Below are 19567 nucleotides of genomic sequence, written 5' to 3' on the forward strand. Positions count from 1 at the left end.
AGGAATATTGGAAATTCCTTGATGGTAGAAAAGTGTGATACTCATGTACTAGAAACATATGTCCTAGCAAGTTGTAAACCAATCCTAACTCTATTCAAGATTTCCTCCCCCTCCCCAGTACTTTCATCAAATGACTTTGCATTATGCCTTCTATTACCGAATAGCCGAAATGTTGTATGAAATGTCCTTTAATTAAATGATTGCCAAACACAATTTGTCAAGAAAACTGTCTAGTGCTTTTTCTTTAAAAATAACAGGAGTATTACTGCACATTGCAAAGGCAGTGCCATAAAAAGAAAATGGATTTTTACTATCTCGAAGGAATTTCTTCTTAATTTCACATGAAATTATGCACATCATAAGTAGACAAGAGTAAAGCTGAGATGGGATGTGATACTTGCACGGCCAAATGAATAAGCAGCATGAAACACGTGAGATGGATACATATTAAGACATTTTCTTTGGTGCAATATTTACTCTGAATCAGTAGTAGTAGTGAATTTACAACAAATATTTCCAGAATAAAACTAAGACAAATCAATATAAAAATCTAAATATATCTCAAACAGCATTTGATACATAAAATATAGTCTGCCAAGTAAGCTAAAATCTCAGTGGCAGACATATTATTGCTCATTTGGAGGGGGAGGTTGAGGAAGAATGAAGAACAAAATATCATAAGCCAAATTATGCTATAGCCAATGTATGTTTCTGCTAATCATCAAGGCACTGCTCCAGCATGCCTCAAAGCAGGTTGTGGCCTTCTAAAAGAAGTCTTCCCTGGATAGAACTTGACAACTATAGACCAGTCTCCAATCTTCCCAGGTACTACAGCATGTGGAGGCTTCTCAATTCCAAAAATTCTTGGATGAGGCTCATTACATAGTAGAACCAGTTATTTTGTATTTATTTGGTTTAATCCACCTGATTTCCAGTACATCAAGATAATGTACATAACATTGCAGTATCCATTAATGCATAGATATTGTCTCAGTTATACAGTCAATATCACTTGATACACATGTCTAATAACATGGATTTATTCCTATTACAAATGAATCAGACTACTAGCTATCACAAGCATTCCTAAAATTATAGAAATTCAAAGGCTACAACCAATAACATAAATACTCTTGTTATAATTCTTCAAGTCATTTCTGACTTATGGGAACCCTAGACAATATGTGTTCAGAAGCATCTTGCCATTGTCTTCTGCTCTTTTGAAAGAGTTTAATACAGCAGAGTCTCACTTATCCAACATTCTGGATTATCCAATGCATTTTTGCAGTCAATGTTTTCAATACATCGTGATATTTTGGTGCTAAATTCGTAAATACAGTAATTACTACATAGCATTACTGCGTATTGAACTATTCTTTCCTATATGATCTTTTTAACTCTCCATCTACATTTGCAGCCTAACAGTGAGGAATCTGAACAAATATTAGGTTCTCCTTACAATTATACACAACTTTCCAATCAAGTTTATGAATGACCAGAAGATCCTACACACTTGTTAGCAAGGAAGCAGGTTCATTTATCCCACGATTAAGAAACATATTGTGTATCTTGAAATGGCTACTATGTTTTCTCAGGACTAGGCACTGGGTGATGTCCCAGAGTGGTATGGTACTCCTTTAAAAAGAGGGGACAAAATACATGAATATAGATATGGTTCTGGTGTATACTTCATAAGACTAAAGAATATACTGAGATGGATTGGATCCTGGAATGCCATGGATTGTTTCCATATTTTTAGACAAATACAAGGTGACTTCATCGTTATCTCCTTCCATAGTACCCTGGAAATGTACACAGAGGGTCAGAGAACATTGTTGAATGGTGCAATCAAATCTACTTCCACCAATCCAGTTGAAAAGCTAAAGCAAGAAGAGTATTGTTGATACATATGTTGCTTGTGGGCTTTCCATAGGCAACTGGTTTATCACCGTGAGAACATATTGCTGGCACATAGGCCTTTAGCCTAATCCAGTCTCTTATATTTTTAAATCCAATCCTTTTTTAAAAAAACTCTGTAATTTCAAATGCCTCAACAGATCCCACCCGATTCCTTGCTGCTAATTCCACCTCATTTAATATTTGTTTGTTGAACAGCTAAAATAAGAGATGTTGATAAAGATTTAAATGATGGAATTTGAGTATCATATGAAAAACAAACATTAAAAAATTATTTAACGAAAGCAATATCCAGATCTAATTTTGTGTATTATTATGATCCCAGAATATATTTAATTTGTTGTTTGGGAAATATAGTTATAAAAAGATCTATATTTGATGTGATGAGCTTTTTAAATGTCTAAAGTTTAATTTTATTATAAACTCTATTAATTCTTGCTGTTTTAGACAATTCATATATAATTAGTTTGGAAATAGGCATTTCATTAACTTGAATTACAGTTTAAACATGTAAAGTAGCTAGATTTGCTTTAATATGAGTTTCAACTTTTTTATAGAAGGAAAAAAATTATAGTACGATGTATCCCTAGATAATATATCAACAAAACTATCTCTTTGGGGAAAAAACTGTACTACAGTAGAGTCTCACTTATCCAAGCCTCGCTTATCCAAGCTTCTGGATTATCCAAGCCATTTTTGCAGTCAATGTTTTCAATATATCGTGATATTTTGGTGCTATATTCGTAAATACAGTAATTACAACATAATATTACTGCATATTGAACTACTTTTTCTGTCAAATTTGTTGTATAACATGATGTTTTGGTGCTTAATTTGTAAAATCATAACCTAATTTGATGTTTAATAGGCTTTTCCTTAATCCCTCCTTATTATCCAAGATATTCGCTTATCCAAGCTTCTGCCAGCCCGTTTAGCTTGGATAAGTGAGACTCTACTGTACTTACATGAATCTGACAGGATCTGGCAACCAGTTCATGACTGAAGAAGAGCCTTGTTACCAATTGATTGCTCTGTTAAATTGCTGTTGTTTTTTAATTGAGATTTTTAAATTACACCTTTAATTTTATTTATTAAATCCAATTGCTAGTATCAACCAGAACAGATTTATTAAAGCAGTGAGATTTACATAAGTGTTGACTCCCTGTTCAGTAACCGATTCAGTGAGCCTATCCTTGTTGGGACTGGTAATTTAGGCTTTAATATTTGATCTTTTTTTGTTTGTTTTAATGATACATTTTATTCAGTGTTATTGTGAGCTCCCATTTTGAAAAGCAAGATCGAACAGAAGTCCAATACAAAATATAATGCAAATATAATACAATACAATACATATTATAAAAATAAAACAAGAATCTATATAATAAAAGTGAAAATAAATGTGTGTTTATGTATGTATGTATCTAAGTTTTGTGAGCGATTTCCACGATGGCTCCCACATCTAGAAAGCCCTGTGACTCCTGGCAACAATGGATCTGAACAAAACTTGGCATACAGACCCCGCCCCCATGACCAATAGAGAGCTTAGGAGAGGAGGGAATGACAGAGGATGATGGGAGTTGCAGTCCATTCATATCCAAAGAGCCCTATGAACCCCATCAACATTGGATCTGGACCAGACTTGGCACACAGACACAACATGACCAACTTATAAACTGATAGGGGTTGGGGGAACTGACACATGATATTGGGAGGTATACAGTAGTTCACCCACAATCAAAGGGCATTGACAGAGGATAATAGGAGTTGTATTTCAGCCACATCCTGATGCATTTTCTAATAGGACCATTAATAAAATCCACAACCAAACAATGATTGTTTCTGTTTATCCTTACCAAATCCCTAACCTAGGCATTGCTGGGTTCCGAAACTAGTATATAATAAAATACATACTAGTAATTGGATCATCTTCATCATCATCATTATCATCAAAGAACCAGTGTGGCATAGCAGTTTGTGTGTAAGACTAGGATCCAGGAGAACACAGCTCAAATGCCTGTTCACCCATAGAAACCCACTGGATGGCTTTAGGTCTCAGCAATTTCAAGCCTGCTCCAAACAAATATTGTCAAGGAAACCAGTGTTAGGTCTGCTACAGAGTTTCCATAAATCAGACACAACTTAAAGGAACACAACAACAGCAATAGTAATCAGAATTCCTGGAGACAATTTTTTCATCAAATAACTTAAAGCAAAGCATGTTCAGATACTTTATATTATGTTGCTTTATGTTCAGTGGAAGGAAGATTACATTATTGCATTAGACAAGTGTAAGAATCTTTACCCAATTTGAGGACATGAGACAAAAGAAACACAAACCATTATAACCAGTTCATCCATTGGGGAAGCAGGTGGTACTTTGCAACATAGCAACAGGACAACAACATGCAGTCTTCAATATGAATGCTTACATCTTGTGCAAAAGGGTCGTTAGTCTGCCTGAAATTGCCAAATGAAGAGTGGGATATAAATCTAACAAAGAAACGAATTCCACAACATTTAATCAGTGATGCCTTCCGATTGTATTCTTACTTAATATACAGTCAGCCCTCCATAACTAAAGATCCAGCATCCAAGGATTCAACCATTCACACTTTGAAAGTATTTTTTAAAATTCATTTTGCCATTTTACATAACACACATTACTTCATTACACCTTGGTATATAATGAAATTTGATTTGGGTTTCCCTAGAGAGAGTTGTCCCCGTGGATACCAAGGGTCTACGTTATAGCAGATGTGCTGCCTTAAGAAAAGACAAACTATGTTAATCATGGAATCACCAGACAACAACTCAAGCAGATTAAAATCAATCCGTTATCCATTAAACTGGGTATACGGAATTTTAATTAATACAGACAACAAGAAACAGTTAAATTGAATAATTCAGAGTCCCTCCAACCATTAAAGCAAATTGAAAAGCAAAAGGGACTGTGTAATCATCTTTTGGCCTTTAATCACCCTTTAACCATCCAGGAGGACACCAGCAGCAGGAAAGTGTGTTAAAAGGTGAATTAATAAAGGTGAAGCCTTCGCAAATAGGTATACCATGTTTCCCCGAAAATAAGACAGAGTCTTATATTAAATTTTGCTCCCAAAGATGAGCTAGGTCTTATTTCCAGGGGATGTCTTATTTTTCCATGAAGAAGAATTCATATTTATTATTGAACAAAAAAATGAATATTTATTATATACCAGGGGTCCCCAAACTAAGGCCCGGGGGCCGGATGCGGCCCTCCAAGGTCATTTACCTGGCCCCCGCCCTCAGTTTTATAATATAATATTTTTATATCAGTTTTAATAATATAATATATTGTATATACATATAATATTGATAATAATCTTATGTTATACAATATAATACTAATAGTAATACCATATAATAATATTAATTATATGTTATATATTACATATTATATAATAGTATAGTGGTATAGTTCAATATAGTAATATATAATGCTAATATTGTGTTAAGCTAATAATATAATATATTGTATGTACATATAGCTGCTCTGAGTTCCCTTCGGGGTGAGAAGGGTGGGATATAAATGTAGTAAATAAATGCAGTAAATAAATAATTAATTTTAGACTTAGGCTCGGCCAAAGTCTGAAATGACTTGAAGGCACACAACAACCAACAATCCTAATTAACTTGACTATCTCATTGGCTAGTAGCAGGCCCACACTTTCCATTGAAATCCTAATAGGTTTATGTCGGTTAAAATTGTTTTCATTTTTAAATATTGTATTGTTCTTTCGTTGTTGTTGTTGTTGTTGCACTACAAAGAAGACGTGTGCAGTATTCATAGGAATTTGTTTGTATATATTTTTTTCAAATGATAATTCGGCCCCTCAACAGTCTGAAGGATTGTGGACCGGCCCTTTGCTTAAAAAGTTTGGGGACCCCTGTTATATACTGTACAGTAGTTGTCATCACAAACCAGCATAACCAGACAAACTGTGAATCCTATCAATAATTTCTTATTACTACCATTATTTCCATGTACAACAATCTATATTACATACATTTACCGATCCTGCATGCTCTGGTGTTCTGTTCGGCAGGTATGCCTCCAAACAAAACCGTTGCTAGGTCTTACTTTCGGGGAAGGCCTTATATTTAGCAATTCAGCAAAACCTCTACTAGGTCTCATTTTCAGGGGATGTCTTATTTTCAGAGAAAAAGGATAGCCAGCTCTCCAAATACACAGATTCTGCATCCATAGATTTAACCATCCAGAGCTTCTATATACAGTAGAGTCTCACTTATCCAACATAAACGGGCCGGCAGAACATTGGATAAGTGAATATGTTGGATAATAAGGAGAGATTAAGGAAACGCCTATTAAACATCAAATTAAGTTATGATTTTACAAATTAAGCACCAAAACACCATGTTATACAACAAATCTGGCAGAAAAAGTAGTTCAATACGCAGTAATGCTACGTAATTACTGTATTTACGAATTTCGCACCAAAATATCATGATATATTGAAAACATTGACTACAAAAATGTGTTGGATAATCCAGAATGTTGGATAAGCGAGTGTTGGATAAGTGAAACTCTACTGTATACACACACACACACACACACATACACAGGTTGAGCATCCCATATGTGGAAATACAAAATACAAAACAGTTCAAAACTGTCCACAAGGTACCTTTCCTTTCTGAAAGTTAAATGTACTCCAATTGTGTTCCATGCAAAAACAATATTTACAATATTGTATAGGTATATAAGGTATATATGAAGCACAAATAAATTTCGTTTATGAAATTACCTTCACGCCATGAGTATAAAGAATATATGAAACATAAATAATTGTTGTTTTTAGACTTGGATACCCCCAAGATATTTCATTATGTACTATATGTAGTATGCAAATACATCCATTTTTAAAAAAGAAAAAATCTGAAATCCAAAACATTTCTGGTCCCAAGTATTTCAGATAAGGGTCACTCGACCTGTAATCCAAAAAATAAACCTGGGTTTTGCTATTAAGGGGTGCAATTTTACTTCATCATTGTATATACTGGCAACCTCCAAATTACAAATATCCCACTTACAAAGACTCTTAGTTAAGAATGGGGTGAGACAACAAGAAATTAGAGAAATCTACTTCTAGAAAGGGGAATTCACTCCCGAAAGAGTTATCATGGGGAAAAGGTGTCTCCACTGAAGCTTTATCACCAATCCTTGTTTCCACAACAAGCCAATTTTTTCAAAATCCAGTTATCACAGGGATGGAAAGTGAGGAGAGTCTTCTAAACAGGGGCACAGACAGCAAAACAAATTCCATAGGGGTGTTAACCATTCCCTATGCTGTCCAAAGATATATGGCTGGAGTTACACTTAAAAAATGTACCTATTCCAACTTACATACAAATTCAACTTAAGAACAAACCTACAGAAGCTACCTTGTTCATGACTTGTGGACTGTCTGTATTTTTGTTTTAAATTTTTGTGGTTTTTTTGAGAAATTAAAGTATAGCTATTTATATAACGTACAATAAGTATAATGTGGGGCCTGTAATGGGAACTGAGCATCCAAATTTTGGAGTTCATGCGGGACCTGGAACCAAAGGACAGCAGACATGCAGGATCTACTGTACCTTAAATTTCTTTTTAAATTAAAAATGAAGGGAAAAATAACACAAATCTTTTCTTATGGATTTCCTTCGAATACCCTGAAGCTCACCCACATAAATCTGAAATCCCAAGTACTTCTGGTCCCAAGCATTTCATATAAGGGATACTCAATCTGTAATCCAAAAAAATTAACCTGGATTTTGCCATGAGAGGATGCCATTTTATTTCATCATTGTATATAATGGGAACTGAGGATTTTGCCACCCATGGGGGCCCTGGAACAAAAAGGCAGTAGATCCTTGAGGTCCATTGGACCTTAAACCTTTGTTTTTAATTTTTCAAAAATGGAGGGGGAAATTATATAAATATTTTCCTATGGATCTCCCTCAAATACTGTAACCAAATCTCTCAAAGGCTGTGACCCAGGGGTCCCCAAACTTTTTAAACAGGGGGCCAGTTCACGATCCTATAGTTGGCCACCGAGCAATAATAATTAATAACAACAACAACAACAATAAAAAGTGGGTTGAAAGAGACCCTTTGGGCCATTGAGTCCAACCCCCTTCTGCCTTTGTGCACCAAAAGCACAAGCAAAGCACCTCTGACAAATGGCCACCCAGCCTCAATATTATTATTATTAATAATAATAATAATGATGATAATAATAATAATAATAATAATAATAAAGAGGGTTGGAAGAGACCCCTTGGGCCATTTAGTCCAACTCCTTCTGCTTTTGTGCACCGAAAGCACAAGTAAAGCACCCCTGACAGATGGCCACCCAGCCTCTATGTTATTAATAATAATAATAATAATAATAATAATAAAGAGGGTTGGAAGAGACCCCTTGGGCCATTCAGTCCAACCCCCTTCTGCCTTTGTGCACTAAAAGCACAAGCAAAGCATCCCTGACAGATGGCCACCCAGCCTCAATGTTGTTAATAATAATAATAATAATAATAATAATAATAATAATAATAATAATAATAATAAGGGTTGGAAGAGAAGAAGAGACCCCTTGGGCCATTTAGCCCAACCCCCTTCTGCCTTTGTGCCGTGGGGGCCGGATAAATAGCTTCGATGGGCCGCATCCGGCCCCTGGGCCTTAGTTTGGGGACCCCTGAGTGTGACCAAATATAGGCCTATGAAGGGCACTGCTCCATGTAAGAACATCTTACCTTTATTTCAGGTGAGCAGGATAAATGATATAAATTCCTTCCTATGGATCTCTCTTAAATTCACTGAACCCCACAAAAGCCCTTTAGGTTTATGACAGGCATTGCTTCATCTAAGAACACCTTACCTTTACGTCAGGGGAGAAGGATAAATCAATACAACCTCTCTTCTTTTGGATCTCCCTCAAATACCCTCCCCCTCAAAAAAAAACCCTATATGTTTATGAAAAACATTGCTTTACCTTTACGTCAGGTGAGAAGGATAAAAAGACATAAACTCTCTACTTGTGGATCTCCCAAAAATACACTGAAACTCCCAAAAACCCTATAGTTTTATGACAGGCATTGCTTTACCTTTATTTCAGGTGAGAAGGATAAATAGACACAAACTCCCTTCTTGTGGATCTCTCAAATATCCTAAAAAACCCCAAAACCTATAGCTTGATGGCAGGCATTCCTTCACCTAAGAACACCTTACCCTTATTCAGGTGAAAAGGATAAATGGCATAAATCTCTTCCTATGGATCTCCCTCAAATACCCCGAACCCCACAAAACCCTTTAAGTTTATGAAAGGCATTGCTTTACCTTTATGTCAGGTGAGAAGGATGAATGACACAAATTCATTGCTATGGATTTCCCTCAAATACCCTGAACCCCACAAAACCCTTTAAGTTTATGAAAGGCATTGCTTTACCTTTATGTCAGGTGAGAAGGATGAATGACACAAATTCATTGCTATGGCTCTCCCTCAAACACACTGAACCCCATAAAAAAACGCTATAGGTTTATGACAGGCACTGCTTCACCTTTATGTCAGGTGAGGATAAATGGCATAAATTCATTGCTATGGATCTCCCTCAAATACACTGAACCCCACAAAAACCCTATAGGTTTATGACAGGCACTGTTTCACCTTTATGTCAGGTGAGAAGGATAAATGACACAAATTCATTGCTATGGATCTCCCGCAAACACACTGAACCCCACAAAAACGCTATAGGTTTATGACACTGTTTCACCTTTATGTCAGGCGAGAAGGATAAATCCCTTCCTATGGATCTCCCTCAAATACACTGAAACCCCACAAAACCCCTCGAGGTTTATGACAGGCATTGCTTTACCTTTATGTCAGGTGAGAAACCCTCCCACCTTGGGCCTGAATGAGAGACTCCTAACCTTCCCTGCCTTCGCCTTTCAAAGGGTGAATGAAGCCTCACCTATTCTTCTTCTGAGCAGAGGGCGCAGGCCTCCTTTCTTGCCTTCCTCCCTCTCTTTTTCCTCGGGGGCGTGAGGCCTCCGTCTCCCCTCAGGCGGCCGCCTTCGCCTTCCCCTCAGAAAGCGCCTCCTCAGCCAGCCATTTCCCTGTGGCGCCCACACCCCGCGCCACCCCGGCCATTATTCGGTCCAAACCTGCCTTCCAAAGCCGACGAGGCGCGAGGGAGGGAGGGAGGGATTGAGGGACTGAGGGAGGGAGGCGCCTCGGAGCGGGCAGGCCCCTCCGCCAGGGGGCACGCGGAAAGGCCGCGGCCGGGGAAGGTGGCGCCGCGCGCGGGCTCGTCAATCACGCCAGCCCCCGGCTCCGGCGTTCGGAGCAGGCCGCGAAAGGGAAAGCCCTCCTTGTTCTCCCTCAGGCGCTGGCCTCTCCCTCCCACGTCGCGCACAGACACACACCCCTCCTTCCCTCCCCTCACCTAGGCAGAAGAAGAAGAAGAAGGCCACTTGCACACCAGCCAGGAAGTGAAGCCACGTCCTCTTGCTTTTTACCTTTTCAGACACCTTTGTATTTCACAAGGAGGTGAGCACAGACCTTCCCAGGGAAGGCAAGAAGGCGACATCAAGCCCCCCAATCCTCTTGACACAGTCCATTATTATCATTATTGGAAATTTCAATTCTTTTTGCTCCCTTTTTGAGCAGCCTTTCATCCACATCTCTATTATTATTATCATTATTATTTTATTATGACACAGCAAACAAAATAGATATGCTGGATTTTATTATTATTATTAGACATTTTGGACAGTCTTTCCCTCTCTGTTATTATTATTATTTCTATTATTGTGATGAGAAATTACAATTCCCTTTTCTGAGCTGTCTTTCCTCATCTTTATTATTATTTAATTCCTCTTGCTCCCTTTCTGAAGAGTATTACTATTATTAATATACATTTAAATTCTTCTTTCCTTTTTGAGCAGCCTTCCCTCCACATCTCTATTATTATTATTATTACTCCACATCTCTATTATGATTATTAATAATCATATTTAAAATTTCTTGCTCCCTTTTTGAGCAGGCTTCCCACATCTCTATTATTATTATTATTATTATTATTATTATTATTATTATTACTCCACATCTCTATTATTATTAATATTTTAAATTTCTTGCTCCCTTTTTGAGCAGCTTTCCCCTCCACATCTATATTATTATTCATAATAACTCCTCTTGCTCCCATTCTTGGGCAATCTCCCCCCACATCTGCATCATTATTATTCTTCATAATAATAATAATAATTTAAATTCCTCTTGCTCCCTTTTTGAGGAACCTTCCCTCCACATGTCTATTGTTATTGCTATGATTATTACTGTTAATAATTTAAACTCCTCTGGTTCCCTTTTGGGTAGACTTCCCTCCACATCTCTTAGTATTAGTATTACTATTAATAATATTTTAGATTCCTCTTATTCCCTTTTTGGGCAGCCTTCCCTCCACATCTCTATTATTATTATTATTATTATTATTATTATTATTATTATTATTATTATTTTAAATTCCTCTTGCTCCCTTTTTGAGCAGCCTTCCCTCCACATCTCTTATTATTAGTATTATTAATATTAATATTTTAAATTCCTCTTGCTCCCTTTTTGAGCAGCCTTCCATCCAAATCTCTATTAATAATAATAATAATAATAATAATAATTTTAATTAATCTTGCTCTCTTTTTGAGGAGCCTTCCCTCCACATCTCTTATTATTATGATTATTATTATGATTTTAAATTCCTCTTGTTCCCCTTTTGAGCAGCCTTCCTTCCACATCTCTATTATTATTATAGATTTATTTGTACATAACAACACAGCACACATGCATATTCCAAGTGTCTTTTAATAATAATAATAATAATAATAATAATATAATTTAACTCCTCTTGCTCCCTTTTTGAGGAGTCTTCCCTCCACATCTCTATTATTAATATTTTAAATTCCTCTTGCTCTCTTTTTGAGCAACCTTCCCCCTACATCTGTTATTTTTATTCCTATGATTATTAATAATAATTTAATTTCCTCATGCTCCCTTTTTGAGCAGGCTTCCCTCCACATCTCTATTATTATTATTATTATTATTATTATTATTATTATTATTATTATTATTATTTCTATGATGATTATTAATAATTTAATGTCCTCATGCTCCCTTTTTGAGCAGTCTTTCCCCAATATCTTAATTATTATTACCATAATCATCATTATTATTATGTTAAACTCCTCTTGCTCCCTTTGTGAACATTATTATGATTATTATATTCATTTAAATTCTTCTTGCTCCCTCTCTGAAGTCTCCCCGTATTTCCATTAGTATTAATATTATTATTATTATAAATTTAAATTCTTCTTGCTCCCCTTTTTGGCAGCTTTCCCCTAGCTGTCCATAAAGCCAGCTCCATAGACACACAGGCAATCCATCCCCTCCTCTCTCTTTTTTGGTGTCTCAATGTGTACACACACATGATTTTGTAGCTTTTTTTAAAAAGGCGCCATGTTTATAATCCTCCATCATAATTTTTTTTAAAGAAGGCTGCACATTCGAGCTCAGAGACGCCTCTTTTTATCCCCCCTTCCCCTCCAAAAAGAGACACATAATATCCAAAAGGCTGTAAATCCAAAGCATTTCCCCTCAAAGGCTTTTCTCACCTTGGTTGGGCTCTTGCTTGCTTTTCTCTCTTTTTTGCTGCTGCAAAAAGGAAGAAGAGAAGTTCACCCAGGCGAAACTTTTCAATCCCAGGCCGCAGCTCCCCTCCTCCTCCTTCTCCTACATATTGCTCTTTCAGCCTCGGAGTTTTATTGTGTCTGAATTTTCCCCTTCTTTCTCTCCCCGTCTGTCCACACTTCTTCTAGCTTTCTGGGGTAAACAGGATTTTCAGGGGAAGCCACTCATCCTTGGGAGAAGGAGAACTCTAGTGGTGTCTGGCGGAGTTGCTGTTTTTATCTTCTTTCTCTTTTTCCTCCCTCTATTTTCTTTTCATTCCCCCACTCTTTTTCTTTCACCCCCTGGGTGGATAATCAAGGGAAATCCAAGGGGATTTCATTCTTCCAACTTATTGGGAACATTCCCACATAGGATCACTATTTATTACTCTCCTCGCCCATTGAACACCAAAAGGTTGCCACCCCGACCATTATATCCTTGGGGATTGTTGTAGTTCTTTGTCCACAAAGCAATTGAAAACCTGTTATGGTAGTATGTGTGTGGTTGGCTTTTTTTCCTTTCCTTTTCTTTTCTCCCCTTGAAGGAGGCAAAATGGATCAATTTTCCCATCATTATCAAAATTATGTTTTGAAAACCAGGATTTTTATGGAGACAACAATGTAGGTGTGTGTGTGAGAGAGATAATTTGATATAATGTGCTACATTGCATTTTTGTGCATTGCAATTATGTAATATAATAATTATATATTATATATAATTATACAATACTGTAAATATTTTAATGGATACAGCAGATATACTGCAGGCTTTTTAGTTACTGCAATCTGTTATATTCATACTTGGTGAGTACAATAGCTAAAATTGTGTGGTATATACATATATGATCATATTAACGACATTAACTGAATTGGTTGATGCCATGACTTGCCATAAAGTGGCAAATCTTGCAAGTAACAGGTGTCTTGTGGGGTGGACTAGAGATCATCTAGAAGCCAGCACGGTGCAATGGTTTAAATGTTGGACTATGATTTTGGAGAACAAGGTTTAAATCCCTACTTGGCCATAAAAACTCCCTGCATGACTCTTAGACAAATCATACTCTCAGAAAACTACATGATTGGGTTGCTTAGGGTCACCATAAGTCTGAAACAACCTGAAGGCACACAAAAACAAAGACAGCATCCAAGTGAGCCATGATCCTCTTGAAAATAATCAACAGGTACAGGAAATCTGTGCTTTTTTCTGCAGCGTTTGAAGAAATCCCCTAGCCCAGGCATGGGCAAACTAAGGCCCGGGGGCCATTTGCGGCCCCCAGGGCACCTACCTCAGGCTCTCCTCATTTTCCCTGTCCTCTTGGCATAAGGATGCCTGCCACATCCTTATGTAGAAAGGACAAGGGAGGAAGGCACGCAGCAGCTGAGAGCCCTCTCGAGTACTCTCAGCCATCGCGTGTCTCACCCTCCTTCCAGCATAAGGACAGTGCGAGTGATCCTGTACTTATGCCAGGAGGGCAGTTCAAGGGAAGGCACACAGCAATTGTGAGCCCTCCGGAGTGCTCTTGGACGTCAACAGTCTCGCCCTCCTCCCAGCATAATGCTGAGAGGACAACCCAAAAATCGAGGGAGGACTATTGGGAAGGAGGATTGGGGGAATAGCCACTTGTCTCATTTTCCGCCCGGCATTAGGATGGGGTGAGCATCCCTGTACTTATGCCAGGAAGACAACCTGAAGATGACCCGGGCCCTACCTCACCCCTTCCTGGTCCCTCCCTCTCCCAGCTCTCTCCTTCCCAGGCCCGTCCCACCCAGCGTTCGCCTGGCTGCCTTCCCGGCCCTGCCCGGCCCAGGCTGGCCCTCCTGGCCAGGCCCATAATGCGGCCCCAAGGCAAAAAGGTTTGCCCATGCTTGCCCTAGCATCATTATCTATGCTAGTGGTTCTCAATCTGTGGGTCCCCAAATGTTTTGGCATTCAACTCCCAGAAATCTTAACAGCTGGTGAACTGGCTGGAATTTCTGAAAGTTGTAGTCCAAAACACCTGGGGACACACAGGTTTAGAACCACTGATCTATGTTGTTCTCAACCTTCCAGTTTCTTAAAACTGCTGAAGACATGCAGTGAATTCCCTTCTCAAACACCACTTTCACTGTTTCGATGTTGAAATTCTGCTGTGCAATTAATGATCTTGGGACCTTTCCTCTAATACAAGCATGGGCAACCTTCAGCTCTCCAGGTGTTTTGGACTTCAACTCCCACAATTCCTAACAGCCTGCTCTGAGCAATTTCCTCTAGATATTTTCTCTGTCTTTATATGTATATTTGTGTATGTACACTAGAGGAAACCAGTTTTTGGGAACCTACTAATACAGTTCCAGTCATTGGCAAATAGATCATCTTTTGCTCTCCTATGTGCTTTTTATGCATCACACAGATTTTTTTTGGTAGCTCTGGCAGATGATTTTTGTTGATTTCCTCCCTGTGGAACTAACTCAGTGATGGTTTCTACCTGGGAGTCTTCCAGTTGTGCAAAGACACCTTTCCACTGGACAGCCCTCCTTTTCAATGTATTGAGAAACTAAGACTTTTTGGCTATATGTGGAGATGCCGGGTGTCATCATCACCTTCAAGGGAAGCTGCTGGGTGTGATCCAGTAGTAAATTTTTGATACGTCAGGAGGACTTTGGGTGGCAGTTCATTCTGGAAGGTCTTCAAGAGGCTACTGAAGACTTTGTCACTCTAACAGTAGCATTCTTTGGCAGAGCCACAAAACTCAGCAGTCTTCTAAAAACTCATGGATTTACTGAATTGTGGCCAAGTGAAGCTGACGTTACTCAAAAGAATGTCGATTGTTCTTCACTTCTTAACGTTGTTTTCTTACTGATACACAGTAGCCTTCACTACTTGCTCTGCAGCTTTTCTTGAAACAATACTTTCTGCCATGCTTGTACACCGCTCTCCATGTGAATGTTAAATGCCTGATGTTTCTGTGTCTTCAATTAAGATACAGATGTTCAAATTTCTGACTCTGGTCATTGTCTACACTGTCTCATCTGTAAACAACAAACAAGGAAAATACACACCAAATTTCCATTGCTCCTCCACAGTGATATCAATCCTTCCCTATGCTGTCCAAAGTTGAAATATATTTTTGACTGGAGTTACAATTAAAAATGCATCTGTTCCAACTTACAAAAAAATTCAACTTAAGAACACACCTACACAATGCAAAAATAAAAAAATTCTGTTGTAGCCCACCTGTCCAGATAGCAATGAAGACAGTTTTATCACCAATGCTGTTGCAGAACGCTGGAAAAAGTAGACTACACACAGCATGATAGACTGTTGTATAGGTATTGTTCATTGATAGAATACCATTAAAATAAACCTATCCTCATTGCAAAGTAAAGGTGATAAGACCGACTGTCAACGATAGTCTGAACTATGTATGCAAAAGCTTTCAGATGCAGCACACAGGCTAAATCCATATTGAATCAAAGAGCCAAATACATGAGAACCAGGCTACAAAGGCAAAAGGATTTAATACATTTTTTTAAAACAATCTTCCCAAGTTCATTTTCCACATGCATTACTCAGCTGAGCTTCTGTTGCACATGACCAGAAGCTGAGCTGAATCCATTGAGGCCAAAAGAAGAAGAAACAGCAATAGAGGAAAGGGACAGAAAGTGCATTGCAGAAAGAGTACACCTGGCTATTCTAAATCATTTTTATTTATTTTCCTGCTAGAACTATCGTGCTTTTGCAGGTTGACAGAATTTTTGTTCAAACTTTGGGACCATATCAAATAAGTATATTCACCAAATAACTAACTTTATATCTTTAGGGTATTTTTGCACATGGCAATAAAAGCATATTTGGCCCTCTCTTGTGAATGAGATTGCCATTTTTTCACAATCATGGTACTATCACCACAATCATAAATATCCCCTGATCCTGCTTTACTAGGCAAGCAACAAAGATCTGTTCTTCATTCTGCATCCTGTTGGTTAGTCTCAAGTAGAATAGAATTATTAAATCAGTTGTTAAATGGTGTATCAACACATAGATAAATTTTTACTGATTCAACATTCAGCTTTATTTATTCATTCATTCATACATACATACATACGATTTTATTCTGCCCTTTCATTGAGAAATATCAGGGTGGCAAACAGACAAAATAATTTAAATAATTTAGAGTTTCTCAAACTGTGCTCCTCCAGATGTTTTGAACTTCAGCTCCCACACTTCCAAACAGCTGGTAAGCTGGCTGGAATTTCTGGGTGCTGAAGTCCAAAACACCTGGAGGAGAAGATTTTGAGAAACACTGACCGTGGAGGACTAATTATCAGGCCACAGTAGTTAATCAGCAAACTTAACAGTCTGAATGCTCAGAACACAATACCTTGATCACCAAAACATTTTTCTCCAAAATATATTCGAAGTAGGAGGAGTTCTCATAATACAGTCCTTGTTGACATAAACATCACTGACAGATTTCCCAAATGTTTTCATCTACCTTGTTATTTTTAAGGCATTTCTTGTGTAAATCAACATTTCCATTAAGGCTATGCACCAGATTTTTCCAACCAGCTTCTCATTGTGTACATTAACAATGACAACATTTCACAAGGCATAAGGTTTGTTACACTGTGCATGGAACTATATTTAAAGCATGCATATGTGTTCATATGTGCCTTCATTTCAATACTACTATTACTACTAATAATAATAATAACAACAACAACAACAATAATAATAATTTGTTCTCACAGAACAAAATGGAACTGATGGAAATAACAACTGAAATGATCAGCAAACGAGTGCAAAAAGTCAAGAACTGGACATCGCCTGGTAGTGATCAACTTCATGGATTTTGGCTCAAACATCTGATTAGTTTACATGGAAAAATGGCCCAACAATTCAATGAGATGCTGCAGAAAGGAAGTATCAGTGAATGGCTAACAACTGGAAGAACATACCTGATACAAAAGGATCCAGCAAAAGGAGCAGCACCAGGAAACTACAGGCCAATAACGTGTCTGCCCACTATGTTTAAACTACTGACTGGCATCATAGCTGACAGAATTCAAGACTATCTTGAAGAAAAAAACATCTTGCCAGATGAACAGAAAGGCAACAAACGGAAAAGCAGGGGCACAAAAGACCAGTTATTGATTGACAAAATGATTCTGGAGAACTGTAAGAGCCGAAAAGCTAATCTTCACATGACGTGGATTGACTACAAAAAGGCCTTTGACTCACTCCCACACAGCTGGATCATCAAGTGCCTGGATGCCATCGGGATTTGTAAAACCGTTGGCACCTTCATTGAAAACATGATGGAGCACTGGAAAACAACTGTTTGTTGGAAATGAAAGCTATGGACTTGTCAACATCAGGAGAGGAATTTTCCAGGGAGACTCATTGTCCCCTCTGCTTTTCATTATCGCCATGATCCCTCTGTCAACAATCTTACAAAAAACAAATCTCGGCTATCAAACATCTAAGAATTCTCACAAAATTTCACATTTGATGTACATGGATGACCTGAAGCTATATGGGAAAACGGAAACTGAAATCCAGTCTCTGACCAACACTGTCCGAATTTTTAGCACTGATATCAACATGGAGTTTGGTTTGGACAAATGTTCGACAGTGGCATTGAAGAAGGGAAAAATCATTGAAAGCGAGGGCATAAATATGCCCAATGGCCAAACAATAAAGTGTCACCAGCCAGAGGCCTATAAATATCTGGGCATACTACAGCTGGACAACATCAAGCATGAACATGTGAAAACTGTGGTCAGCAAAGAATACACACAAAGGGTCAGAAAAAATCTCAAAAGCAAGCTCAATGGAGGCAACACCATCAAGGCCATAAACACCTGGGCCATACCTGTCATAAGATATACTGCTGGCATTATAAATTGGACACAGGCGGAACTGGACAATTTGGATAGAAAAACAAGAAAACTCATGACCATTCATCATTCCCTGCACCCTCGCAGTGATGTTGACCGGCTATATCTGCCTAGAAGATCAGGGGGCAGAGGACTCTTACAAGTAAAACAAGCAGTCAAAGAAGAAGAACATGCCCTGGCAGAATATGTCAAGCAAAGTGAGGAACCTGCTTTGATTGAAGTCAAAAATCAGAAACTCCTCAAAACACAGCAGACAAAAAACCAGTACAAGAAAACCGCACTACAAACTAGAGCTGACAGCTGGCACAACAAAACACTGCATGGAAAGTTCCTTGACAAAATTGAAGGAAAAGCTGATAAGGAGAAGAACTGGCTCTGGCTCACGAATGGGACCCTGAAGAAGGAGACAGAAGGCCTGATCCTTGCAGCCCAGGAGCAAGCCATCAGAACAAATGCAATTAAGGCCAAGATTGAAAAATCAGCTGATGACCCAAAATGCAGACTGTGCAAGGAAACCGACGAAACCATTGATCATATCCTCAGCTGCTGTAAGAAAATTGCACAGACAGACTACAAACAGAGGCACAACTATGTGGCCCAAATGATTCATTGGAACTTATGCCTCAAGTACCACCTGCCAGCAGCAAAGAACTGGTGGGATCACAAACCTGCAAAAGTATTGGAAAATGAGCACGCAAAGATACTGTGGGACTTCCGAATCCAGACTGACAAAGTTCTGGAACACAACACACCAGACATCACAGTTGTGGAAAAGAACAAGGTTTGGATCATTGATGTTGCCATCCCAGGTGACAGTCGCATAGATGAAAAACAACAGGAAAAACTCAGCCGCTATCAGGACCTCAAGATTGAACTTCAAAGACTCTGGCAGAAACCAGTGCAGGTGGTCCCGGTGGTGATGGGCACACTGGGTGCCGTGCCAAAAGATCTCAGCCGGCACTTGGAAACAATAGACATTGACAAAATCACCATCTGCCAACTGCAAAAGGCCACCCTACT

The 19567-nt window shown here is 38.3% G+C and overlaps 1 protein-coding gene across 14 annotated transcripts in view; it reads right to left on the reverse strand.

Moving 5' to 3' along the window:
- zmynd11 (zinc finger MYND-type containing 11) overlaps positions 1-12915 on the reverse strand; it is a 96539-nt gene extending 83624 nt beyond the window's left edge. For 4 of the 14 annotated variants that reach the window (XM_062957564.1, XM_062957561.1, XM_008112297.3 and 1 more), the window contains exon 1: positions 12614-12912. The gene's annotated coding sequence lies outside the window, so the exon portion shown is untranslated. Of the gene's footprint in view, positions 1-9921; positions 10393-12613 lie in introns of those variants that run through there. The other 10 variants (XM_062957566.1, XM_062957567.1, XM_008112296.3 and 7 more) reach the window with 8 other exon arrangements.
- Positions 12916-19567: the final 6652 nt, after the last annotated feature.

This window comes from Anolis carolinensis, chromosome 6, assembly GCF_035594765.1.
Source record: "Anolis carolinensis isolate JA03-04 chromosome 6, rAnoCar3.1.pri, whole genome shotgun sequence".
NCBI lineage: Eukaryota > Metazoa > Chordata > Lepidosauria > Squamata > Dactyloidae > Anolis > Anolis carolinensis.